General features: G+C 43.7%; 1 long non-coding RNA gene across 1 annotated transcript; it reads left to right on the forward strand.

The window, feature by feature from the left end:
* Positions 1-4,990: 4,990 nt before the first annotated feature.
* Positions 4,991-7,585, forward strand: LOC149440358 (uncharacterized). The gene is made up of 2 exons (XR_016307660.1): positions 4,991-5,041; positions 7,280-7,585. It is a non-coding gene; the product is annotated as an uncharacterized LOC149440358 (long non-coding RNA).
* Positions 7,586-27,118: the final 19,533 nt, after the last annotated feature.

Genomic DNA, 27,118 nt, shown 5'->3' on the forward strand with positions numbered 1-27,118 from the left:
TTACTAGGAATGTTGATGTTAAATTGGGTAACTCCAACAATTGGTATTTAAAGCTCAAACTCTGCCACAACATAACGATGGGTTAGAATTTGGTATACACAACATGGATCCATCCTGTTTTATGTCAACAAGTCAAGCTGGTGATGGTATATGGTTTCAGATATTTATTTGTTAAAAATGTTCCTTCCACTTCCCAATTATGTACCACTTTTGTGTTGGTCTATCACATAAAATCCCAATAACATACATTTATGTTTTTGGCTGTAACATGACAAAATGTGGAAAATTTCAAGGGGTATGAATACTTTTTCAAGGCACTGTATGATCCAGGCTTTATCGCTAGTGGCTGGATCATTACAATACTCTTTTAACTTCTTAGACGTTTTTTTTTCGTAAATGAGTTTGTACAGTGGTCCGGTCCTCTTCCAGGTTAAATGCCATCTGGAGTCAAAAAACGTAATTCTTATGAGGTCAATGCATAAGGACATGTCCCCTGGGGGTGTGCTATCATTTGCTGCCCTGGGCTTGCAGGAGATGGCTGCAATGAACTGTACTGACACAATTGTATCTGTGCCATTCCCTGTAGCACTGAGGACTCCCCACCGCTGCATGAGGGAGACGACCCTGTGTGCCATGTGACTGGAGCAGAGACATCAGAAACAAAATGTATAAAGTGATGTAAGCTAATGGAGGGCAGAATGCATGGTGTATTCATGGTATGTATGGCCAGGAGAAGAAGCATGCACTGCTACCCATCTGCAGCCCAGGATAATGGACCAGTTGTCACAGAGAAGAAGGGCCAGAACAATGGGAGAAGGGCAGGAGGGGCAGCTGCCCCAGGTACACTTGGACATTTGTTTATTAACCACTTCAAGTCCAGACACTTTTACCCCCTTCCTGTCCAGGCCAATTTTCAGCTTTCAGTGCTATCACACTTTGAATGACAATTGCGCGGTCATGCAACACTGTACCCAAATGAATGTTTTAGCATTTTTTTTGAGACAGATAAAACTTTATTTTGGTGGTATTTATTCACCACTGGGATTTTTATTTTTTTGCTATATAAATTAAAAAATCCAAGTATTCTGAAAAAAAAGTGTTTTTCTTATAAAATTTTGCAAATAAATAATATTTCTTCATAAATCTTGGCCAAAATGTATTCAGCTATCTTTTTAGTAAAAAAAAAGAACCCAAATTAGTTTATAACCAAAAATTATAATTTTTCAGAAATTTGTTTTACATTTTTTTTTATATTATTATTTATGGTTTTTTTTTAACATACTGCCACCCTAGCAGTATAGTGTCACCATAGTAACACTATACTACTTGTTGGAGGTGTTCACATGATCGGGACCTCACACAGAGGGAGCGCGCACAGGCAGGGAAGCAGGAGGACGTTTATAAACGGCCACCAGCTCCAGCACTGCTCCCGTCCGGACATTTATATACATGGGCCAGATGGGAAGTGGTTAAATGGCCAGAATAAATTAATAATCTGGCCATTGAAATGAAGAAAAATATCAAGCGCTAAATGCGGCTAGCGCTTAGGCACATTTGCACAGTGGGTGTTATTTACTAAATCTGGAGAGTGCAAAATCTGGTGCAACTCTGCATAGAAACCAATTAACTTCCAGATTTTATTGTCAAACCTTTTGAAAGTTAGAATCTGATTGGCTACCATGCACAGCTGCACCAGATGCCGGAAGTTGCCCCCCCCCACCCGTCCGCATTCCTGTAGGACACTTCACAGGTTCCAGAGGAATGCAGCCCATTCACAAAGCGCAGGGCGCTTCGCGCATGCGAAGTGGGCTTCACTGATGGTTTCCCTTAATCAAGATGGCGACGCCAGCACCCATCAGCTGAAGAATCAGTTTGGAGTGAAGACACTGACAGATCCCTGGACAGGTAAGTGCCCTAATATTAAAAGTCAGCAACTACAGTATTTGTAGCTGCTGACTTTTCATTTTTTTTGGCAGGGGGGGGGGGGTTGGGGGCCGGAACTCCATGTTACATTATTGCTGACAAGATCTTTACATTTTTACATGCTTTCTCTTCAATGTTTTATATTGTACTAAGTGATCTGCAGATTAGTCACTAAAGGGGGTATATATTTCACTGCAATCACTGCTTAACAACTGTTCAGATATCAGCCACTCAGGGAGTGCATTGTTTTCTGGCCAGGAGGCTCAAAGACATGTGAGAAGCAGCAGTAAAGCATAACCACTGTGAAGAACTGCATAGCAGAAAGCATAGTAAGGTTTTTAACATTGACAATAACATGGAAAGGTTCACATACTCCATAGTGACCGCTGTAAGTGCTAGATGACACACTTCAGGCTTCATTTATGAACAGGTAGTACAATCTTTACATACTAGTGGACAGGTATGAAAGGAGTAATATCTTCAAAACTAAAAATTAAAACATCAAAACAAGTGATTTTGCAGTAGAGGTACCGACGGGTGAATGGGATCTACAACTGGGCCCCTTAGCAATCCATTGGCTTGCTTTGGTGGCGTACGATTGGGGGTATTTACCAAATAGATAGACAAAATTCCCTTTTTTTTTTTTATCAATGGACATCATTCAGCTCAGAATATAAATTGTGTTGGATTGGGTGGGCAAGTCTGCATAGGACAGCGTCAGAGATGAGATGAGTAACAGCCAAAGAAATCCATTTTTGTCTATTTGGGCCAAGCCAGAATTGGACTTTAAAGCAGTATTAAACTCAAAAACAAACATTATATCACAGCTTACTAATTCTTAGATGTAACGGCTGCTTTAGTTTTAATTTTTTAAGCTTTCTTTCCTTCATTTTTATCTGGTGATTTAGACAGTAAGTCTGTTGTTTTTCATCAGGCCAAGCTCTTCTGCAAATGTAACAATTAGAGAACTGAGACAAACCATTTATCATTGACAGGGATGCTTACAATGAGCAACTTTTATTTATTCATTTAATACCTCTATCAAAAAAGGAAAAAAAACAGTTGCTGTAACTGCTTATGTAACTGCAGTGTGAGTTGGAGTATATCTACGAGCACAAATAACACTTCCCTCCCCCCCCAGACTGACAATGCTGCTGTCCAAATGTGTCTCTGTGCACCTTCGCCCAGAGTGAGGGCACTCTAATACAGGATGTGTGTTACTGGTCAGATCACCAGGTGAGAACAGAGGAGAAAATGCCTGAAAAAGAAAACGAATGTAGCCACCACATCTGACGATTGGTAAGCTGCAATAAATTATATTTTTTGGTTTGGAGTTTATTAACCCTTTACAATGTAAGCAAAAAATATTCATGGATAAAATCAGTTGCTGACAACTGAGACATAAAGAGTTAGCTTTTTAAATTGAATGTGTTAGAGAATAAATTATAGTACTTCCGCACAGCTGTTTCTGCTGTCATCCATTTACAGTATGATAACATGTTCCTATTGCTTCTTGTTTTCCCAGAATCTTAATAGGTTCTTTTTCTGGGTCCTGAAGCTTGGTGGCTTTTTAGAGCTTTGAGTAAGATAAAGCCAATAATTCCTAGGTCCACATATTACCTGGTAGCAGTGGTGTATTTAGGTTTTCTGCTGCCCTAGGCAAAAATTTTGCGCCCCTCCCTCCACCAGTGAGAGAGTTCAATGAGTGTGTGTATATATGATTCTCTCTCTTCTCTCTCTCCCCCTCTCTTCTCTCGCTCCCTCTCTTACCTCTCTCCCTCTTTCTTTCTCTCTCTCTCCCCTCTCTCTTTTCACTCTCCCCTCTCTCTCTTCCCTCTCTCTTCTCTCTCTCTTCCCTCTCCTACTCTCTTCCCTGTCTTTTCTCTCTCTCTCTCTTCCCCCTCTCTTCTCTTTCTCCCTCTCTTCCCCCTCTCCCTCTTTCTCTCTCTCTCTCTTCCCTCTCTTATCTCTCTTCCCTCTCTCATCTCTATCTTCCCTCTCTCTTCCCTGTCCTCTCCCCCCCTCTCCCCCCTCTCTCTTCCCCCCTTCTTCTCTCTTCCCCCCTCTCTCCCTTCCCTCTCTCTCTCTATTCCCTCCCTCTCTCTTTCCTCTCTCTCTTTCCTCTCTTGCCTCTCTCTTCCCTCTCTTTCTCTTCTCTCTTCCCTCTCTCTCTCCCCTCATTCTCGCTTCCCTCTCTCCCCCCTGTCTATCTCTCTCTTCTCCCTCCCTCCTCTCTCTTCCCTCTCTCGTCTCTCTCTTTCTCTCTCTCTCTCTATTCCCCCTCTCTCTCTTCTTTTCTCTCTCTATTCGCTCTCTTCCTTCTCTCTCTCTTCCCTCTCTCTCTCTCTTCCCTCTCTCTTCCCTCTCTCAGATCATATAGGACTGTATACACACAGTATGATTACCCCCCTCCTCCAAGGGCTGCTGAAATCCGGGCAGCGGGAAAAATGTGGGCAGGGGGTGGTAATCAGACTGTGTGTGTGTGCAGTCCCATACGATCTATCAGTGATCGTGTATCATGTGCTGGATGGACAGGAGGGAGAGCCCAGAGAACACAAAACAGCTCACCTCCTCCTGGCTCTTTTCTCTCCACCACTTCTCCTCTCCCTGCTCCAGGCTGTCCCCTGGTCCCAACACCAGGGCACACACTCCATCCAGCCAGGTCTGTCTCTCCCTCCAGCAGCAGAAAGCCAACAGGAGGGAAAGGGGAAGAAACCTCAAACCGGCTTTCAGCTGCTGGAGGGAGAGATACACAGTGCATGCTTCTGCAACTGCTCTCCCCTACCACACCGATTCTCCTGCTGTCCGGACCACCTACAGGAGTACCGGTGGTACCCCTCAAATGGCGGCTCTGCATGGCTTTGTCCGCCGCTGCTCAACAGGTCCCTTCTTCTGGGGGGGGGGTGCTGCCCACTAAAAATTGCCTCCCTAGGCAAATGCCTTGTTTGCCTCGTGGTACATACGCCCCTGCCTGGTAGCCAGACCTCATTATCAGTCTCAGCTGTGTAAAGGTTTTATTTATGTAAATTGATTATTGCTGAGAACTTTCTCTTGTTTTCCCTGCTATAGGAGCCTGCTGATGGGTGAGAAGCCTGAGTACTATCAGAACACTAAAAAGGTACCAGTGTTGACTGTTTATTTTGTGGAACCCATTAGGGTGGATTCTATTAGGCAGAAACTCTACTGAGTTACATTTGTGGCAGGGGTGGACTAACATTTCATGGGGTCCCTGAGCATTAGGAGATCATGGGGCCCCCTGTGTCCCCACCCATATTCAAGCCACACCCACGCAAAGCCCCTCCTACATTTTGCGCTGCCCACATTACATGTGTTAGTCACAGAATTTCTCTACACTATGTTCAAAATAAATCTTTAATAAGTTAAGAAAATAAAGAAAAATAAAGTTACATTAATATGTGTAACAATGGTAGGCCTTAATTTGTGTGCATTTTCATGTACGGCCCCAAATACAACAGTGTACATTCGGGGCCACTCACTCACACCTGCACACTTGTCAGATTAGGACCTGTGGCTGTGTTCGTACAGCTGTTGCATTCCCATGGAGTGACAGGCAGTTCCAGTCACAGAAACAAACCATTCATTCATACTGTATGCGCAAGATAACCCGTGTGAATGAGCCCTTAATTACTTTTTATTATTTTAAAATTATTTTTTACTTGTTTTAATTATTTGCTACATTTTTTATGCTTGGGGGGGAGGGTTGCAGGGAAGTGGACGGTGTCAGTAGTGATTTATTTTTATTTGAATTTTTTTTTACTTTTACAATTTAATTTTTTTTTCATAATGCTTTTGAGGGGGCAGTGGAGTGTATAATGTCAGTACAACAGTAGACGGTGTCAGTAGAGCAGCGGATGATGTCATTAGTTTTTATTTTTATTTATTTATTTTTTACAAATTTATTTTTTTAATTATTTTTTTCATTTTTCTTCACATTGCTTTTGGAGGAAGGGGGTATCGGTGGATAGTATCGGTAGAACAGTGGACAGTGTCAATAGTTTCTTATTTTTATTATTTTATTTTTTTACTATTTTTTTTTTAAATTTTTACAAGTTTTTTTTTTTAATTATTATTTATTACAGTTTTTTTACAGCCCTGTTGGGGGGCATGGTGAAATATCAAGTGTCTAAACAGACCCCTGAAATCTCACTTTTGAGACAAAGAAAGGGAAAGATGACACATTTCCCAGTGGCTTTCCCTGTAGCCTCAGCTGCACAGCAGAGGAATGAACAGGAGACAGAGACTCCTGTCCATTCATACACAGAAGCATAATAAACAGAGTTTACTATGGTTCAGTTATGTGTTTTTTCATCATGGACTTGCTGTACAAAGCTCTCCTGTGTAGATATGCCAGAACATGCTTGGCAACTAGTGATATTGTGCTAGGAAGCTGTTCACACCTAGCATCCATTGGTGTTTCCCCCCTCGTCTCCTGTTTACTCCTTTGACAAAATGAATAGCCTTGCTCAAGACTGATTTTTTTTCCTGTTTCCAGAGGTTACAAGCTTGAAGGGCAGATCCTGGAGATAGTCCTCAGTAGCTGTATGTTACTTTAAAAGGGACATAAGCTCATCCACATTCTGGTGGTCTATATGCTTAATGCGCCACTGTATCTGAAAAGGCATGGTCTGTGCATAATGGTCATAGACAAGCTTTTTTCCAGCAAGATTGAGAGGGAAAACTGGTTTTGGCACCTTCAGCACTGAATGTATGTAATGACAAGGGCTAGTGGGGTTTGCTGGGGGATTCTATTAATGCTGGCTGCTGGGGAATCTATTGTCGCTGAGGGGGATCTATTGTTTTGTGGGTGGTCTATTGTTGCTAGAGAGGTCTGTTGTTGCTGGTGGTCGAGCTGACAGGGAGGAAGACTGTAAAGAAAACAGTCTTCCTCCCCTTTGGTGAATGATGGTAATCACTGGTCGCTGGCTGGTAATTACTGTCTGGGACCTGCTGATTGATATCCACGGCCGCGAATGGTGGTGTGGGTAGGATGCGCGTGGCCCGCGCATGCCCCCTACTCAAAAATGCAAAATCACGTATATATACACGTGATTTTGCGCACAGGTGCTGCCCTGTAGCAGTATATCTGCAATAGGGTGTTCCTTAAGCGGTTAAAATTCAGCAGCTACAGTAGCTGCTGACTTTTAATAACACAAAAACGGCTGGAACTCCGCTTTTGATAACATTTTCTGGTGCAAGTCTTGTCCAAATCCTATTAAAATACTAATTATACTAAAAGTCAAAAAAGCCATACTCTTTTTAAGTGTCCAAAACCATACAATCCCACTAAAATTGTTGTGGAATTGTATGGTAATTTTATTTGTATTTTTGTAAATAGGATTCTGCATATTCCACCCGGGTACAAAAAGAAAAATGTCTGTGACTACAGTTCTGCAATTCGCTGAAAGGGAATGCATAACAACTTCAAAGAAGACAAAACACAAAAAGAAAAATGAGAACAACTCACATAACCTTTAAAAAAAGGACCCTTAAATGTGTTTAGAATTACTTTAGTTGTTATTGTTACTGATGCAGTGTGAATTGAACAACAGAATCGTGGCTATTTCTAAAGAAGGTAACAATGGCAATAATCAGTCTGTAGCAATCTATCACAAAAAAAGTAAAAGGTAATTATTTACATGGAGTTCAAGTTGGCCTGCCACTTAATGCTGACCATTTATGACTCAAATTATATTGGTGATGATTCATTTTAATATTTTATGGAGTATAAGAGTTTAGGTTAATGTTTTATATGCTTTTCATAAGTTATAAAATATTGTTGAACAGTGTTGTACATACATATGTACATACAGGGTGCACTCAACATGTTTGCTTTCAGCCAATCTCTATTTGATTTAAACATCATAGGGAGGGGGGGTGGGTCACTCTCTGACTCTTTCACTTATGTTTGGAAATTTGAATTAGAGCTTTTGAGATCTGTACACAAAACACTTTTTTCAACATTGAAGCTAAGAATAGATAGGTATCAGGACCAAGATCTGAAACCATAACCTCTGATGTGTCCAGCAGTAGCTCTTCGTGCTGAGCCACCTGAGATGCTGGATAATGACTTGCCTGATCCATTGGATAATCTTACCTTGTACCTTGTTTCTGGTGAACCTTGAACTCTTTGCTCCCCCCATGTACATCCTATTTAAGCCATCCCCGGTTTGCCAGGTTATTGTGCTCTCTCCAGCTGATATCTTGTTCCTTTGCATACCTGCAGCTATCCTTATCTCTACTACTCTATACCAGCCTTTGGCTTGCACCTTGATTACTCTTTCACTTGATCCTAACCTGCAACCACTTGTTACCAACCTTTGGCTTGTTTACTGACTATTCTTGATTGATCCCTACCTGCTATATCTGCTACTAGACCCAAGTTTGTTCACCTCCTGGTGGGATGATCTTGAGGATCATGATCTGGTACTAACACACAGCAAAACCCATCTTCACCATCAGGAGCTCTGGTGAACACCAATTAGTGCTTAGACCCCCACGTCGGGTGAGCCTGCGTCATCCACCAGGGTGACCTGCTTGTGTATTTATCCAGCTGGTTGGTGGGAGCCTCTCTACTTCTATAGCTAGTGGTCTCTGAGCCTGACCTCTGACTGTGGCAATAGGTATACATGTGAAAAGGAGCCTAGTGCTCCACCTGCGAGCTGTATATTAAAGCAAAACTAAGCTCTCTCAATCAGCGTAAGCTATTTTAAATCCTTATGCTGCTAGAATTAGATAATAAATAGGAGGGTATACTATATTTACTTGTTTTAAACTTTTTTAAAATTTATATTTCTTCAGTTGTTTCCTGGTCTCTGGCCTAGGCCAAAATTATGTCATACATCCCACGAGTCTTCATGGGTATTTTTTTTATTTCAGCTGGAGGAGAGAAAGAGGGTCTTTCTTTGTTAAGAATGCTCTCCTGCCTGCATGCCTGAGCTAAGAACAGATGGATTCCAGGAAGTAACTGCTACATTAATCATCTGCCCTTACTCAAGATGGTCATGGCTAGCAATGCTGGGGGAGTGTTTTTCAAAGTGGTTTGGTTTGAATTTTAAAAATGAATTAAATCGCATTTCAGTTTGTGGTGTTCAAATTCAGATTAGTTCTGCTTTACAATAAATATATCATTCATATTTACAAGACTAAAAAAAAAAAGCTTTAACAGGCACAGTTTTACTGTTTTACTACAAATACATGTAGACAGATAGTATGTGGGTACAAGTGCTTGCAATCTTTTAATTGGAAACAATATAAAAAGAGTACTTAGTGAACAAGCAATTAATCTTCAGGGTGCTGAAACTTTCAGTCCGTTATTAAACAGCTGTTGGATGTGCATTTTCCACCCTACAGGCAAGTCATGAAATGCACATGGAATGCCTCATGCTTTTTACACATAGACCCTATAATATGCACAGTGCCTAAAACCCCTGTACTACACTCAGTGCCATGTCTATTTTGCTAAATTATTTGCCCCATGACTCTCACTCGTAACCCCTTTAAGACCACCCAACACATATATGTGGAGGCAAAAGGGTGAGCTTTAATACACACATTGCACCAATACATCACAGGGCAGCCAATATTTAATGTGCTAAGAGTCCTCTCACTATGAGCTCTCAGCACAAAGATTGAGCTGTCTTCAACAGCTCTTGGTGCGGGCTAAAAATCGGTAGCCAGCGGGACTGACTTCTGATCATAACAGTGGTCACATGATCCCCAATTCTTCCCATCTCCCAGGTGTCTCAAACTGTTTAAAGGGATGTCAGGGCGGGTGGGAAGGAGTTAAAGCTCACTAAAACAGGGTTTACATGTACACTTTTTTTTGTTCAACCAGCAGGTTGAAGGAAAGAAGATGGACAGAACTCTGCATCAACACAAACAATGTGGATGCAGAGATCTCTGTTGCACTACAATATTCTGACAGGGGACTCCTCCCACGAAAATACACAGAGCAGCATTTAAATATTAAAAGTGGACAAACCACTTATCACAGAAGAATGACAATAACAAGGCACAGTGAGGTAAAAAAATAATGTGACCATGCGACTAAAGGCTCATAACACAATGTGTATCAAAATGCCATGAGACATAAAATGACTAATAAGTGACCATATAAATACCATAAATAAATATGACAACATATATAGAGTGCAACTAGTATAAAACAGAAAATAGTGATCCAAACTCACAGTGAAACCAAATTAATGTATTAGTGTGCACCGTAAAATACAATAACACAATAAAGAAATAAATAACGTGACTAAAAAAATATCATAAATGCGACATAAAGTCCATGTGCAAAAACGTCCAACAAAAACGCATCCAAAAAAAACTCCAACGTGGATAGGTAAATGATTAGTGAATCCCACGCCGGCTAAAATGCCTCGTCACCTCCACGCCCAGACCCCAAGGGGCCAAAAGGCTTTCAGGACACTCCCTGCAGGGGCCCTTTAAGTGGAATCCCAAACGACGATGTAGGGATGATATCCCCCTCACTGGTGGACCATACTGTTCAGGAGTGGTAATATATCTTTCACGTTTGGACACAGAAATCAGCCAGGGGTTGTTGGACCAGAAAAAACAGCCAGTTTACAGCACTCCCAGGGAGACAAGAAAAAGTGCTTCCATAGTGTAAAATTGTAAATGAATCACATTTATTGTAAAGAAAAATGTGCACTTAAATGGGAACAGATCAAACAAGGCATCAATCACACGTGCTCATATGGGTGTACTGGGTGCACCAATATGGCTGAGGCCGTTCGTGTCGGAAATGACGTCACCACATTCTGCTTTCCGACCTACGTGTTACACCACTGTCACGTGACTTCATCAGAATCCCTTTACAAGTAAATAGATAGACTAAGCCAGCAATGGGCAAACTACGGCCCGGCGGACCTTTTAATCCGGCCCGCGGAGCTAGGCTCCCGCTAGGCTCCTCTCACAGTCCGCCCTGAAGACCTGTGTAGCATGAAAATCTGTCTCCTACGAGGATCTGTCCCCCTCGACGTATCTGCGCATGTGCCGGAGATCGCCGATCGGCTGCTAATGCCTGAAACTGGCACATGCGCAGATACGTTGAGGGGGACAGATCCTCATAGGAGACAGATTTTCATGCTACACCGGAACGGCGCGGGATTCACGGCGAGAGGAACGTGCGGAGCAAAGGTAAGTGAATTGACACAGGGGGGACTTGGGGACTTAATATGGGGGATGAATTAATATGGGGGATAAATTACTATATGGGGGATGAATTACTATGGGGGATGAATTACTATATGGGGGATGAATTACTATGGGGGATGAATTACTATGGGGGATGTATTACTATGGGGGATGAATTACTATATGGGGGGTGAATTACTATATGGGGGATGAATTACTATGGGGGATGAATTACTATATGGGGGATGAATTACTATGGGGGATGAATTACTATATGAGGGATTAATTACTATGGGGGGTGAATTACTATGTGGGATGAATTACTATGGGGGGATGAATTACTACATGGGGGATGAATTACTATATGGGGGATGAATTACTATGGGGGATGAATTACTATATGGGGGATGAATTACTATATGGGGGATTAATTACTATATGGGGGATGAATTACTATATGGGGGATTAATTACTATGCTTACTATGGGGGAATATTACTATACTTACTATGGATGACACATACACATCATTCATCTACTCTTGGTCCGGCCCCCGGGTCCAATATATGAACCCATTGCGGCCCTCAAGTCAAAAAGTTTGCCCACCCCTGGACTAAGCTCTTCAGGACACCAGCCGATGTCCCCTTCAGACAAATTCAAAGCTGACTCTCTAGTACAGCGTTTCTCAACCAGGGTTCCTCCAGAAGTTGCTAGGGGTTCCTTGAGCATTGAGCAATTTCTGCCTTTCAGATAAGTTCCCACTGACACCATTGATCTTTTTAGCTTTTTGTAAGGGGGTAATTTCTCACAATGACCACAAGTGTAAGGAGCATTCTTCCCACTGAATATAACACTAATGTATCATGAGTTGTAGATATAGTAATTTTTAGTAGAGGTTCCCTGAACCTGGAAAGTTATTTCAAGGGTTCCTCTGTGTTAAAAAGGTTGAAAAAGGCTGCTCTAGTACATGAGGGGAGCAGCAGTCTAAAAGTCTCTAAGATCTCTCAAGGCAGTCTGTACTTAAAAAATGTCAAGGAACAATTGGTTGCCACCTTCCAACATCCATGCAACACCTTTCTCTTGTGATACCAGACTAGATCTTCAGATGACAGCCCCTAAATCAGCTCTCTGTAGCTTGAGTATCCAGGCGAGCACATGGCAGTGCTGCCAGGCTGGACTGATCCTCAGCAGGAAAAGAGCCAGAAGCCCAATATCTCAGAGAATTTATACAGACTCCCAGCAGCCTTGAAGGCCCTGCTCCCTGGGATTGGCCAGGGCTGTATAAATATTGATGCTGCCACATGCACAGCTTCACACATATGATCTAAAGAATTCTTCAACTTTCTGGAAGGCAGATGGAGCAACCAGACTGGCAGCAGCTGAGAACACTGAACAGACGTATCTAATTAATTGCAGCAACACTCGTTACAATGAGGCAAGCCAAATTTATCTAACAAAAACACATATAGCTCCACTGAACAAAGTGAGCCACCACTAAATCTACCTAATCCTAGCACCTACCTAGGAGGGTGCTACACATACTGTAATTTATTCCTGTTACAAACAATCCTTGTTGAGGTATTGTGAATTGTATACTTTGCTTCATACCTATGTCCAGGGCCGATCATCCACAGGTAATCACTGCATGAGCGTTTACAAGCTAGTAGACACTATCAGACTCCCAATGCTTGTGATTGGGCTTTCTGCCCGCACCTATTTGCATGGATCCCTGCTGAATCTCCTGCAGGTATTCACAAATGGCCCCTTTCGCAAGTACAAGTAGGGCCTTAATCCTTTCTGAATCAGTAACGGAAACCAAGTCTGCAGATGCGGAAAGCTGTAGGAAAGTATTTAGTCCTTAGGTGGGTAATGGTATTTGGGCCAGAAGGGTCAGCGTGACAGAAGAGCTTAACATTGGCAGCCCCCAGATTTCTCTCATGACAAGTTTAATTTAAGATGTTTCTTATTCTAAACAACTGCTTTGTAATTGTTTAAACTCCAGTAACAAATTTGGGCAAAAAAATATTCTTCCAGTAAGTGAAAAACAAACAAACCCTGTGGGTGGAGGAGAATGAATGGTTTAATTGTTCTTTCAACAGAGAGATAAACACTTTAGAAAATACATCTCAAATCAAATCCTAACATTTTCCATGTAGGGGAGAAAATGTGTTTCATGATTTCCAGGAGTACACACTTATTTGGTATTTATTGCCAGTGCTTTGAAGAACTTAAGTCTAATAGAATAACAGAAAATTGACTTAAAATGAGGAGCTCTTGAACTCACAAAGTTCAACAAATGAAAGAAAAACTTTCAACAAAGACATAAAGCCATCTATTTTTAGCAGTAGGATCTTTTTATATAACATGGGGTGCCCTAAGGCTCCATTCACACTTCATGATTTGGAATTACATGGCAATCGCTGCATAACGCGCCGTTGTGTGCTTGAGTGTCATTATCATTTAATGGCACCCCAAACATGATGCGATTCTGCCGCAATTGCCACACAACAGGATTGCCGCAAAACATTGCTTTAAGAATCTCCCAAAGCTTGTCGCCTGAAAAGGAGCAGGAACTTCTTTTTTTGCGAAAAACATGCATAGGGCAGTCCATTCAAGTGAATAGGCTGACCTTATGTGACAATCAAATAGCGTGAAAATCGCTCTTTGAAAATCTTCCAGCTACGTGAAATGTGAACAGGGCATATCTGTTTCATTTTTATTATTTAAAGCGGTGCATTTATTTAATGATTAAAAGGTGTGATTATAGGAATGATATTATAATTAATATTTTCTATCAAATTACAGTTTTGAACAACCCCCTCCTGCTGGCAGTCTCCCCTCTTTTCCTTATTAGGTGTGAAATTATGGGTTAAAGTGACACAAGGTAAAAGGTATACCTTATGGTGCCCCTCCAAGCTATGGACGAAAGGAAAAAGATCAACTCACCAGCAAGAGAAGAGGGGAGCATGAGTCTGAGCAACTCCTGTGTCAGCCAATGCAAGTGAAGGGATGGACGCTGCACAACTGACCCAATGAGTCCAATGTTGGGGAATGGCCTCTTCAACCATTCTGGCCTTCCCTTGTAGACCAAATAACACCAAGCATGCCAATTTTTACCTTTTAAAGCTAGCAAGATACTTTTTTGTATTAAATGAGGCATGAGAGATAGTGAATTTTACTCTCACACAAAGCATTATTAGGGCAAATCCAGTTTCGAAGAGGTTGACAAAAGGACTGTAAAAAGTGTAGACAAAGGGAAACTTAAGTGGGGGGGGCACTGAGGACTGACTGTAAGTGAAGGTTAACTGAACTGAAAGTATTCACCCTTGAGAATAGCTGATTAAAGTGAGCTTCTGCTTTGCTCAGACAAGCTAAAACAACAGGTCCACTTACCTGACTCTTTCTCTTGTGCTTGAACCCACTGTTCAAGTTACCTACCGGCACAAAGTGAAAAACCCATTACTTCTGAGTATTGAGAAGCATGTGACTCCCTCTCATCCTATCAGAATGAAGCACTGTGTGCCTCAATAGCTAACAATAAGTACGAGGAAAGAGTGCTCATTATGATTTTGCACCAACAAAACTAACTTAGCTTACTTTTTTCACATTTCTAAACTGGGTAAGCGGGTTGACAGAAGGTATGCTGAGTATAAGCAACCAGGGAAAAAGCAATTAAAGTGGAAAAAAAAACAGGGAAAAAAATTGCTAGTAGTTAGATTTTTTTTGGTTGAAGAAACTGTGCATGTCTCTTCTACCATAAAGGCTTTCCCCTTTATACTAGAATGTATTTTTGCATATACACTGTCTGCAGCGCATGTGCAGTGGTACAGTATACACTTTCAGTCCACTCTACTTTGGCAGCCTTATGGCCAAAGAAAGAAGAGATCAGGTGCAATGCAGAGGAGATGGCAGCAGTGGTGATAGAGCAAATACTCCCATCACTATCCAACCTTAGATTTGCTTTAAGGCCCTTGCATGGCCAAAGAACATGTTCACTTGATTTACTCGATCACTCTGCTTGAATATGTGAATACCCACACGTGAAATTTAGGGAAAATTCTTCAGTTTAAGATATACGGCAGTTTTTTTGACTAGAAGAAGAAAGGTGTAACTGATGCAGGATTCTTTACTGTAGGAGCTGTGAAAATATGGAGTGGCCTTCTTCTGGAACCAGTTTTTGGAGTTTCAGATGACTGCTTCAAAAAAAAGATGGATGCCTTCTTAGATTCACAAAAAATAAACTGCTGGTCCCCTTTACAAAAATCCTCAATTAGGCAAAGTGAATCTCAATTTAAACATGCACTTGTGTCTTTTCTTAGCCTAATTATATTAAAGACAGTTATCAGCGGGACCTGTTATTTTTATGGTGATTTATAAAAATAATCGAGACCTTAGTCCAAAGTCACAAACGTTTTCCAAATTAAATTTTAATATTAAAGACTAAAGTGGGGTGCGTTTAATTTTTTAAACTAACAAGGAGTATTATAGGTCTCTAAATCTGAACCTTACACTGAAGCTTTCAATAAAGAATAATTGCTGAAATTACTGTTATATATTCACAAAGGCAAGTATCTTTTATTACCCAAAAAGAACAGTAATTAAAAACATTTGAAATCATTTTATGGTGACCAGGTCTCAGCAACTATGGATTTGAAATAAATCATAGCTGAACACATGCTAAAATATTGTAAAAGAAAACTTTGCTGCTACTGTTTGTACCTGATATCATACCGGTTAGAATTTGTGTCAAAAGGCAGTCTGAGAATAACATAATTCGCAAAAAATATATGCTTTAATATGTCATTTAGTATGCACCCTGCTAAGGTGATAAAGTATGGATGGCAATCAGTCCGCAGCCCTCCAATTGAAAAGCATTGCTTCATTATACACTTATGTTCTTTTTGTGGAAATGTATGACCAGCTATTAGACATTTATTTCAATTATCCGAAAAGTGGTTGTACTGTAAAACAAAGAAGCAACCTCATACAACCCTGTTACAGCCTAACATTGTGCTGATTTTGGAAGACTGCTGTGTACCTGGAATACCAGATTATATCTTTAGGTGACCATCTCTTTACCTGTCCAATCTTCAGAGTGTGCCAATCTTTTTTGGACAGATCAGATTGGCACACTCAAAGGCTTAGCTTGAAGCTTGTGGGCTCCGATGCAAATGTTGACCTGGGGCCCCCCACTACCTTTTTCCACCGCGCACCAAGATACTTCCAGTGGGCTTGTATGTAAAAAAGGAAACTCAGAGGGCATGGCCTGGGTTGGGTGGGCCCTCTGACTTACAGATTCACAAACAATCCTGCCGTTTTCACTCGGCAACTCAGAGTGTGGTCTGCCTGACCCAAACTTGTGTGCAGGTGCACGAATGAGCAGGGTTGCGCAAGGCGGGGCTGAACTGGGCTGGGCAGGGGAAGGGGCTTGCCCCATCACCCTGTGTGGGTGAAACTGGGAACTCAGTAATTCAGTAAATTTGGAGGGCCCAGGCCAGCCATCTGAGTTTACTGAATTACCAACGCAAGGTGACGTGTCACGTGCTTTTCTTCACAAACACATTGTAAAACAGGGGTAGGCAACCCTTGAGAGGTGAAGAGCTACCTGAAAAGCATGAAAAAGATCAAAGATCACCAGGGTTCAGCACCACTTTTTTAAAAAAAAGAAATTAACTAGCAAGGCCTAAACGAATTGGAAGGAAAATTTTGAAAAATATAATAAAATAGATGTCACTGTAAAAATATAAATGTAGCCTACCCTAAATTAGACAGTGTCAGTCAGTACAGCGGTGGACAGTGTCAGTAGGGCAGTTGACGGTGTATGGACAGTGTCAGTAGGGCAGTGGACGGTGTATGGACAGTGTCAGTAGGCCAGTGGATGGTGTGTGGATAGTGTCAATAGAGCAGTGAATGGTGTCAGTAGAGCAGTGGACAGTATCAGTCAGCATGGCAGTGGACGGAGTGCGGACAGTGTCAGTAGGGCAGTGGACAGTGTGTGGACAGTGTTAGTAGAGCAGTGGACAGTGTATGTGGACAGTGTCAATTGGGCTGTGGATGGTGTGTGGGCAGTGTCAGTAGAGCAGTGGACAGTGTGTGGACAGTGTTAGTAGAGCAGTGGACAGTGTATGTGGACAGTGTCAATTGGGCTGTGGATGGTGTGTGGACAGTGTCAGTAGAGCAGTGGAAGGTGTGTGGACAGTGTCAGTAGAGCAGTGGATGGCATGTAGACAGTGTCAGTAGGGCAGTGGATGGTGTGTGGACAGTATCAGTAGGGCAATGGATGGTGTGTGGACAGTGTCAGTAGGGCAGCGGATAGTGTGTGGACAGTGTCAAGAGGGAAGTGGATGGCATGTGGACAGTGTCAGTAGGGCAGTGGATGGTGTGTGGACAGTATCAGTAGGGCAATGGATGGTGTGTGGACAGTGTCAGTAGGGCAGTGAATAGTGTGTAGACAGTGTCAAGAGGGAAGTGGATGGCATGTGGACAGTGTCAGTAGGCCAGTGGATGGTGTGTGGATAGTGTCAATAGAGCAGTGAATGGTGTCAGTAGAGCAGTGGACAGTATCAGTCAGCATGGCAGTGGACGGAGTGCGGACAGTGTCAGTAGGGCAGTGGACAGTGTGTGGACAGTGTTAGTAGAGCAGTGGACAGTGTATGTGGACAGTGTCAATTGGGCTGTGGATGGTGTGTGGACAGTGTCAGTAGAGCAGTGGACAGTGTGTGGACAGTGTTAGTAGAGCAGTGGACAGTGTATGTGGACAGTGTCAATTGGGCTGTGGATGGTGTGTGGACAGTGTCAGTAGAGCAGTGGAAGGTGTGTGGACAGTGTCAGTAGAGCAGTGGATGGCATGTAGACAGTGTCAGTAGGGCAGTGGATGGTGTGTGGACAGTATCAGTAGGGCAATGGATGGTGTGTGGACAGTGTCAGTAGGGCAGTGGATAGTGTGTGGACAGTGTCAAGAGGGAAGTGGATGGCATGTGGACAGTGTCAGTAGAGCAGTGGATGGTGTGTGGACAGTATCAGTAGGGCAATGGATGGTGTGTGGACATTGTCAGTAGGGCAGTGGATAGTGTGTAGACAGTGTCAAGAGGGAAGTGGATGGCATGTGGACAGTGTCAGTAGGGCAGTGAATGGCGTGTGGACAGTGTCAGTAGGGCAGTGGATGGTGTGTGGACAGTGTCAGTAAGGCAGTGAACAGTGTCAGTAGAGCAGTGTACGGTGTCAGTAGGACAGTGGACAGTGTCAGTAGGGTAGTGGATGGCATGTGGACAGTGTCAGTATGGCAGTGGACGGCATGTGGACAGTGTCAGTAGAGCAGTGTACAGTGTCAGGAGGGCAGTGGACAGTGTCAGTCAGTAGAGCAGTGTACAGTGTCAGTAGGGTAGTGGATGGCATGTGGACAGTGTCAGTAGGGCAGTGTAAGGAATGTGGACAGTGTCAGTAGAGCAGTGTACGGTGTCAGGAGGGCAGTGGATAGTGTCAGTCAGTAGAGCAGTGTACAGTGTCAGTAGTGTAGTGGATGGCATGTGGACAGTGTCAGTAGGGCAGTGGATGGTGTGTGGACAGTGTCAGTAGAGCAGTGGATGGCATGTAGACAGTGTCAGTAGGTTAATGGATGGTGTGTGGACAGTGTCAGTAGGGCAGTGGATGGTGTGTGGACAGTGTCAGTAGGGCAGTGGATGGTGTGTGGACAGTGTCAGTAGGGCAGTGGACAATGTCAGTAGAGAAGTGTACGGTGTCACTAGGACAGTGGACAGTGTCAGTCAGTAGAGCAATGTGCAGTGTCAGTAGGGTAGTGGATGGCATGTGGACAGTGTCAGTGGTGCAGTGGATGCTGTGTGGACAGTGTCAGTAGAGCAGTGGATGGTGTCAGTAGAGCAGTAGACACTGTCAATAGGGAAGTGGACAATGTCAATCAGTAGAGCAGTGGACAGTGTCGATAGGGCAGTGGATGGATTGTGGACAGTGTCAGTAGGGCAATGGACGGTGTGTGAACAGTGTCATTAGACCAATAGACAGTGCTAGTAGAGCAGTGGACGCTGTCAGTAGAGCAGTGGACAGTGTCAGTAGGGCAGTGGACAGTGTCGGTCAGTAGAGCAGTGTACAGTGTCAGTAGGGTAGTGGATGGCATGTGGATAGTTTCAATACAGCAGTGGATGGTGTGTGGACAGTATCAGTAGAGCAGTGGATGGTGTCAGTAGAGCAGTAGACACTGTCAGCAGGGAAGTGGACAATGTCAGTCAGTAGTGCAGTGTACAGTGTCAGAAGGGTAGTGGATGGCATGTGGACATTGTCAGTAGGGCAGTGGATGGTGTGTGGACAGTGTCAGTAGAGCAGTGGATGGTGTGTGGACAGTATCATTAGAGCAGTGGATGGTGTCAGTAGAGCAGTAGACACTGTCAGTAGGGAAGTGGACAATGTCAGTCAGTAGTGCAGTGGACAGTGTCGGTAGGGCAGTGGACAGATTGTGAACAGTTTCAGTAGGGCAATGGACAGTGTGTGAACAGTGTCAGTAGGGCAGTGGATAGTGTGTGGACAGTGTCAAGAGGGAAGTGGATGGCATGTGGACAGTGTCAGTAGAGCAGTGGATGGTGTGTGGACAGTATCAGTAGGGCAATGGATGGTGTGTGGACAGTGTCAGTAGGGCATTGGATAGTGTGTGGACAGTGTCAAGAGGGAAGTGGATGGCATGTGGACAGTGTCAGTAGGGCAGTGGATGGTGTGTGGACAGTATCAGTAGGGCAATGGATGGTATGTGGACAGTGTCAGTAGGGCAGTGGATAGTGTGTGGACAGTATCAGTAGTGCAATGGATGGTGTGTGGACAGTGTCAGTAGGGCAGTGGATAGTGTGTAGACAGTGTCAAGAGGGAAGTGGATGGCATGTGGACAGTGTCAGTAGGGCAGTGGATGGCGTGTGGACAGTGTCAGTAGGGCAGTGGATGGTGTGTGGACAGTGTCAGTAAGGCAGTGAACAGTGTCAGTAGAGCAGTGTACGGTGTCAGTAGGGCAGTGGACAGTGTCAGTAGGGTAGTGGATGGCATGTGGACAGTGTCAGTATGGCAGTGGACGGCATGTGGACAGTGTCAGTAGAGCAGTGTACGGTGTCAGGAGGACAGTGGAAAGTGTCAGTCAGTAGAGCAGTGTACAGTGTCAGTAGGGTAGTGGATGGCATGTGGACAGTGTCAGTAGGGCAGTGTAAGGAATGTAGACAGTGTCAGTAGAGCAGTGTACGGTGTCAGGAGGGCAGTGGATAGTGTCAGTCAGTAGAGCAGTGTACAGTGTCATTAGTGTAGTGGATGGCATGTGGACAGTGTCAGTAGGGCAGTGGATGGTGTGTGGACAGTGTCAGTAGAGCAGTGGATGGCATGTAGACAGTGTCAGTAGGTTAATGGATGGTGTGTGGACAGTGTCAGTAGGGCAGTGGATGGTGTGCGGACAGTGTCAGTAGGGCAGTGGATGGTGTGTGGACAGTGTCAGTAGGGCAGTGGATGGTGTGTGGACAGTGTCAGTAGGGCAGTGGACAGTGTCAGTCAGTAGAGCAATGTGCAGTGTCAGTAGGGTAGTGGATGGCATGTGGACAGTGTCAGTGGGGCAGTGGATGCAGTGTGGACAGTGTCAGTAGAGCAGTGGATGGTGTCAGTAGAGCAGTAGACATTGTCAATAGGGAAGTGGACAATGTCAATCAGAAGAGCAGTGGACAGTGTCGATAGGGCAGTGGATGGATTGTGGACAGTGTCAGTAGGGCAATGGACGGTGTGTGAACAGTGTCATTAGACCAATAGACAGTGCTAGTAGAGCAGTGGACGCTGTCAGTAGAGCAGGGGACAGTGTCAGTAGGGCAGTGGACAGTGTCGGTCAGTAGAGCAGTGTACAGTGTCAGTAGGGTAGTGGATGGCATGTGGACAGTGTCAGTACAGCAGTGGATGGTGTGTGGACAGTATCAGTAGAGCAGTGGATGGTGTCAGTAGAGCAGTAGACACTGTCAGTAGGGAAGAGGACAATGTCAGTCAGTAGTGCAGTGTACAGTGTCAGAAGGGTAGTGGATGGCATGTGGACATTGTCAGTAGGGCAGTGGATGGTGTGTGGACAGTGTCAGTAGAGCAGTGGATGGTGTGTGGACAGTATCATTAGAGCAGTGGATGGTGTCAGTAGAGCAGTAGACACTGTCAGTAGGGAAGTGGACAATGTCAGTCAGTGGTGCAGTGGACAGTGTCGGTAGGGCAGTGGACAGATTGTGAACAGTTTCAGTAGGGCAATGGACAGTGTGTGAACAGTGTCATTAGACCAATGGACAATACCAGTAGAGCAGTGGACGCTGTCAGTAGAGCAGTGGACAGTGTCAGTAAATCAGTGGATGGTGTCAGTAGGTTTGTGGATATTGTATTGTAGTTTTTTATTTCTATTATTATTTTTGTATTATTCTTTTTACAATTGTAGCCCTGCTGGGGACTTTGGTCCTCAATCTCTATCTCTGCAGCCTCTGCTGCACCAAATGAATGAACAGGTATCACTCTGTACAGAGCTCCCCTTCCATTCACAAACTGAAGCATAGTAAACAGCTACTGGTCACTCTCTGTGTTTATTCAGAAAAGAAAGGGGCTGGTAAATATGACATGTTACATATGACATATGGTACTGCATGCAAAGGGGTACTTAACCTAGGGCGACTCTTTTCAGGGGGGGCGGCGCCGCCCCCAGGCAGAAGTGACCAGTGGCATTGCTATAGGGGGTCAATTGTTACCTGCCAGGGGCGGACTGTATTAGGTGCAGATGGGCGTGGCTGTGCTCAGGCGGGGGGAGGTCTTGGGCGGGGATGGGCGGTCCCGGATGTGCTCGGGCGGGGGGGTGGTCTCGGCTGTGCTCTAGCGGGGAGTTGGCTCAACTGTGTCCAGGCAGAGAGCGGGTTTGGCTTTACTTGGCTTAGCTGTGCTTGAGCGATCTCGGCTGTGCTCAGCCAAGGGGGCATTTTTAGCTGTGTTTGGCCAAGGGGGTGGGTTCGGCTCGGCTGAAGGAGTGGGTCTGCAATGATATCAGAGGTTTTTCAATATATTTCACAAACTAGGCTCACAAACCACACTGACAAAGGTATTTTGTTAGCTCTTTCATTACTTCTGCAGTATACTGACCACCTCCTGTACTATATCCGCAGTCTCTGACCGTCTCCTGTATCATGTCAGTATTCTGACTGTCTCCTGTATCCTGTCCGCAGTATACTGACCGTCTCCTGTATCCTGTCCGCAGTCTCTGACCATCTCCTGTATCCTGTCCGTAGTCTCTGACCGTCTCCTGTATCATGTCTGCAGTCTCTAACAGTCTCCTTTATCCTGTCCGCAGTATACTGACAGTCTCCTGTATCCTGTCCACAGTCTCTGACCGTCACCTGTATCCTGTCCGCAGTCTCTGACCATCTCCTGTATCTCGTCCGTAGTCTCTGACCGCCTCCTGTATCATGTCTGCAGTCTCTGACAGTCTCCTGTATCCTGTCCACAGTCTCTGGCCGTCCCCTGTATCCTGTCCGCAGTCTCTGACCATCTCCTGTATCCTGTCCGTAGTTTCTGACAGTTTCCTGTATCATATCTGCAGTCTCTGTCCGTCTCCTGTATCCTATCTACAGTATTCTGACCATCTCCTGTATCCTGTCCGCAGTATACTGACCATCTACTGTATCCTGTCCGCAGTATACTGACCATCTCCTGTATCCTGTCGGCAATCTCTGACCATATCCTGTATCCTTTCTGCAGTCTCTGACCAACTCCTGAGATGGAGCTGTAATAGGAAGAGGTGGAGCCTAAATAGGAAGGGGTGAAGTTTACAGATGAAGGGGTTGGACAAATTTAGATGGGGGGGGGAGGGCGCCTGATTTTAGTCTTGCCTAGGGCAGCACAAAACCAAAATACACCACTGTCTGCATGGCAGTGTCCAGCTCCTCATACCCTTTTATCAACAGCTGCTTGCCCATTAGTCTTGAAAACGGGCAGAAATTTTTTTTAATTCAGCACCCATATAATTTAATGGTGTATGGCGCAAATATCAGAATTCACAGACTTCATTCTGGCTTGATGGTAGTTTGAACTGAACCCAGCCAGGTTCTCCCAGCCGTGGTCACAATGTGCTGCAGGCTTATATGAGATGACTATGCTCACACCGATAATTGGAAAGAAGTGTGTGGCTGGCAACTGTATAGAGAAAAAGTTGTTTTGTTTGCCTGTGCCACCTTAAGCTCTGGTTCACGCTGACGTGGTCCGGAATTCTCAGCATTTTCACTGCGAATTCCGCACCGCTTCAGAATCGCACCCCGTTCATGCGAACTGCTGTGGGTGTGTATCAGGGGTGGACTGACCATTTGGAAACTTGGGCACTGCCCGAGGGCCCGGGGTCAGTAGGGGGCCCCATGAGATGCCCCTGGTACCTTTTTCATAGGCTTTTTTTGAGTTTGGGCAAGGACACATGGGCCCCATGATCCCCTATTGCCCGGGGGCCCCATGAGTTGTCAGTCCGCCCCTGATGTGTATGTAAAGTTAAAAACACACCAAAAGTGGTCCGCAAAACACGATGCGATGTGCAGATTCGGATCACATAGGTGAGAATACCTATGCGATCCGATTCTACTGCGAACCCAAAAAAGGGTCCTGAACGTTTTTGGTGTGGGTGTGGTGCGAATAAAGCCATACAAAAATGTATGGCTCCAATCGCACCGCACACAAGTCACGGTGCGGTTCCTTTGTGAATCACATGCGTTATACCGCACTGCACCTATGTGAACCCAGGCTAAGATGGTAAATCCAGCTCTGGTTGTTGGATCATGCATGCAAATCTCTCAGATGCCCGTGGCCATGCTTAGCCCCCAATATCGAACATAAACCAACATAATAAACATCTTTGCTTTTCTATCTTACCATATTTCAGTTGGGATCATAAATACGGGTTGGCTTGCACTGTGTACCAGTGCTGCTTCTGAGTCCCAGTCTGGCATTACATCTATATGATTTTCTTAACCTCAAAACCTATGCGACTGCAAACATACCGCTTGTGATGCAGTACTAGACACAGCTCAAATCTGATCACCCTCCGGGCCAAAAAAAGAGCCAGTTTTGTGTAAGCTCTAATGAAAAGTACATGAGATGGACATATTAGCACTATCTAGCAGTACTAATGTCACACTGTCAGCATTTGTTTGAGATTATGTTTCAAGCCAGTTGCTCGATACAAGTAATTTAACACAAAGCCTTGTGTCATTTTACATTACATAATCTCCTGACAGTGCAGAGTTCTTAAACTATACAGGCAGATACATATATGATCATATATACGGTATATATATATATATAGCGAGAGAGTTGCAGGCTGAGCAGAAAGCAGGATGCTATACGCCAGACATAAAAGATTTATGACTCTGAAACACAACAGCTCAATAGACAGATGAATATTGTGCATTATCCTCACGGAGTGCCGCAGGGGGGAGAGATAAAGGAGATGGCCAGCAGCAATGAAGTGGGGGCAAGTTATAACAGGTAACCACACTGGAGGAATTGCTTGGCATTAACCTCTCCCAGAATCCCTTACCTGTCTGATACAACTTAGGACTGATCTCATCTCTGTAATGAATCATGCTGTGAACCTATAGCTTCCAACTTTCTGAAAACAAAGCAAGGGGCCATATGCAGCGTGTCATGCCAAGCTGCAATTTCTAAAGCCAGAAAAATACTTTTTTTATATTAAAGTGTTGCTAAACCCACAACAGTAAAATCAGTCTGTATATGTAGTAAAGCATGCTTGTTATACTCACTGTGGAACCTAAGGGGTTAATCCTCTGCATTGTGTAGAAAGGATGTTTGAAAGGATGTACAGTTCCCAATCCATCTGCTGATAGAACAGAGCCTTGCGGGCAAGCTGCACATGCTCAGTTTGATGTGTATTGCTAGAGAGTTTTTATTTTCTTGGGAGAGTGCATGTAATCAGCGCAGGGCCAATAAGCACTGTCCAGACAGGGGTCAGGGGTTATGCAACCTCATAGGACAATCATGGGAGAATGAAAACTCCTCCCACAAGCTTTAACTAGTGCTCTGCTGGACACTGATAGAAGTCACAAGACTGCTATATACCACTGATGAGAAAAGGTATTTAGCAGTTTATATTTGCTAAATTATTTGCATTTCCATATTATAAATACTGTAGGTGACCATATATAGTGAATGCAGGGACCTGGGTTTAGTAACACTTTAAATCCTGGCTTGGCTCTTACTTTGCTGCTTCTTTTTGTATAAAAGCTTTCCTTTCTTGAGTGAACTGGTTCAAAGTTCGTTACCCTGGGTTTCCTCTTCTTGGGTCTTATGATGCCACTCTTTTATACATAATTTCATAGACTCCAGAGTGAGAGAGATATCATTTTGCCCCTGCCCATAGCATTAGTAAGACCTTTATCTGGAATATGCAGTTAATTTTTGGATACCAGTTCACAAAAAGGATATTTGAGAACTAGAGAAAGTGCAGAGGACAACCAAAGTGGTCCATATAGTAAACTTAGTGTAGAGTTATTCAGTTCTAGGTCATAACAGAAGACAAAGGGGCATTCTTTATGTCTGGAGGAAAAAGAGATTTATCTTCCTAATATGAAAAGGGTTCTTCACGGTAAGAGCAGTGAAAATGTGGAACAGACTCCCTTAAGAATTGTTTCTGGTCAGCTCAGGAGATGACTTTAACCACTTAAGGACTGCCCACCTGCAATTTACTGCAGACGGGCAGCCAGTACAGGCACAGCTATGTATCTGTACATCGCTGGCCTCTTCTGGGCACAGTGCACATATACCCCCCATCTGCCAATTCCTGCTGTGATTAGATACAACAGGATTTTGTCATCAGGGACCTGCTGATTGGCTGTGTCCAATCACAGTCCAGAACACTGTATTAACAATCAACACATGGCTCTGTATAGAGGGAACAATCTATTTTTTTCTTCTCCCTGCAAAGCTGGTGATGTCAGTGTCAGTTAGTCAGTTCCCACTCAGTGTCAGTTAGTGTCAGATTGCTCGCTGCACTGTCACAGTCCTCCCATTATAAGTCGCTGATCACTGCCATTAGTAGTATAAAAAAATTTCAGTATACTGTATTTATGATAGTTTGTAGATGCTATAACTTTCACACAGACCAATCAATATACAATTCCTGGGATTTTATCACCAAAGACATGCAGCAGAATAAATTTTAGCCTAAATTTATGAAGAAATTAGATTTTTTTATTAGATATATTTTATAGCAGAAAGTAAAAAATATTGTTTTTTAATCAAAATTTTTGGTCTTTTTTTGTTCATATAATAAAAAATAGCCCAGTGGTGATAAAATACCACCAAGGTAAAGCTCTATTTGTGTGACAGTGCAATTACCAGTTAAAATAATACAGTACTAAATTTCAAAAAATGGTCTGGCAATGTTGGGGTTAAAGCCTTCCAGAGCTGAAGTGGTTAAAAAAGAACTGGGTGCATTGCTAAAGGCACAAAATATAACTGGATAACAACATTTTTAGATGAAAACACTAGAGGTATTTGGTTCAGAGAACATCTGAATGTCTCTTGAGGGATCAGGAAGTCATTTTTATCCTAAAATTGAACCATGCTTGATAGGGAATTTTTGGCTTTCCTCTGGATCAACTGTAGGTATAGGATTGTGTATATTAAGGTTTTTTATTTATTTATTTATTTATTAGTTCTAGTTTGAACTTTGGTGGTTGGGGAATTGGTTGGGCTATATGAACTTTTTTTCAACCTAACTAACTACAGTATGTATCTATGTACAGTGAAGGAAATAAGTATTTGATCAGTCCTTGCCGGCGTAGTGTGTTACCACTTGTTTTCTTGGTGATTGTGGTCTCAGCTGCCTGGAGATCATTGACAAGATCCTCACGTGTAGTTCTGGGATGATTCCTCACTGTTCTCATGATCACTGACACTCCACGAGGTGAGATCTTGCATGGTGCACCAGACCTAGGAAGACTGACAGTTGTTTTCTATTTCTTCCA

The sequence above is a fragment of the Staurois parvus genome, unplaced genomic scaffold (genome assembly GCF_062004578.1).
Source record: "Staurois parvus isolate SC_StPar_1 unplaced genomic scaffold, SC_StPar_1.0 ptg001090l, whole genome shotgun sequence".
Lineage (NCBI taxonomy): Eukaryota > Metazoa > Chordata > Amphibia > Anura > Ranidae > Staurois > Staurois parvus.